Source organism: Frankliniella occidentalis, unplaced genomic scaffold (assembly GCF_000697945.3).
Source record: "Frankliniella occidentalis isolate FOCC.00 unplaced genomic scaffold, Focc_3.1 Scaffold402, whole genome shotgun sequence".
Classification (NCBI taxonomy): domain Eukaryota; kingdom Metazoa; phylum Arthropoda; class Insecta; order Thysanoptera; family Thripidae; genus Frankliniella; species Frankliniella occidentalis.
This window is the reverse complement of record NW_026267524.1, coordinates 151299-152467: the sequence shown is the minus strand read 5'-3', so window position 1 is coordinate 152467 and position 1169 is coordinate 151299. Positions and strand designations below refer to the sequence as shown.

Sequence of the window (1169 nt, the reverse complement as noted above, 5' to 3'; positions counted from 1 at the left end):
CCGGGCTCCCGCCCCCGCTTGGTGCGGCCTTGCGCCCGCGTATCAGACAACAACCAACGGAGGGCTGCAATGGCGATGTGTCGGGTCGGGCCGCCCGCCGGGCCCCTCGGAGACTTGAATGCAAGGTCCGACGAGAGTGCGGCCCGTGACGGGACGGGACGGGCCGCTGTCGGCGAGCGGGCATTACCAACACGGGACGGACGGACCGCGGGGGCGGCGGGGGGCGGCGGGGGTGAGGCAGCACAAAGACACGCCCCCCTTGGGCAGGAGGCGCCCTGACCCCGTTCCCAAGGCTCATCTCCTAATCTTCACGCAAACTGACACAAAACCACTCAAAGTGACGCAATCTCCACCCCCGGCCATTGTCGGGCTCTCTTCTGAAGTGTGATATCTATTCGTATCGCCCAAATGGTTGTGTTGTCCTGTCCATAGGTCCAGGTGATCCAGGTCGGGAGGGGGGGGGGGCTTTCCCCCTCTTGCCGTCGCCCTTCTTCCCCTTCAGCCGCCGCGCCCGCCCCTCCCCGCCGAAGTGGTTGGAATTTTTCGTATGAGGAAGTCGTTAGGACCGGGCGGGGCGGCCGCCCGCATCGGTACATAGTGGGCCGGGCCCGGGCACGCGACGGACCGGACCAGCGCGCGGCGGGGCGGGGCGGGGCGGGCAGCGACGCGTGACGGCGGCGAGTGCCAAAGCAGTGGGGGCGGGGGAGAGTTACTTGTAGCAGCAGCGGCCGGGTACTGCTTCGCCGTGCAGCGGCAGCGGCAGCGCTGACCTCGCCCAGCTGACTTTGGGGTGGATGTCCCCGCGAGACGCGCTCACGCCCAGGTCGGCCACCCCGCAGCAGCTCCCTCTCCCTCTCCATCTCTTTCGCCTTTCGGACGCCACGCCGAGGGTGTATGTGTCGGGGGTTCACGGTGCAGGGCTCTGGACCACACACTTCTGCAGCAGAGAGCAGGGCGAGCAGAACACGCAACGCAGCCGGATCGGATAGTAGATGCGCACCAGAAACTGAAAGCCTGTCGAGCGTGTGGAAATATCGCGGCGTGCGCTCCGAACCCGACCCGCCGATGCCGATACGACGCGCGACTCGACACTCGTTGTTCGGACCGCGGCGCCGCGGAGGTGGAACTGGACGGGGGAGAGGGAAGGACCAGCGGCGGGACGCGGGGGG

At 67.9% G+C, this 1169-nt stretch overlaps 1 protein-coding gene across 1 annotated transcript in view; it reads right to left on the bottom strand.

The window, feature by feature from the left end:
• The window catches only part of LOC113212559 (iron-sulfur clusters transporter ABCB7, mitochondrial), a gene marked incomplete in the record, with an annotated part of 7564 nt that overhangs the window by 847 nt on the left and 5548 nt on the right, over positions 1–1169 (bottom strand).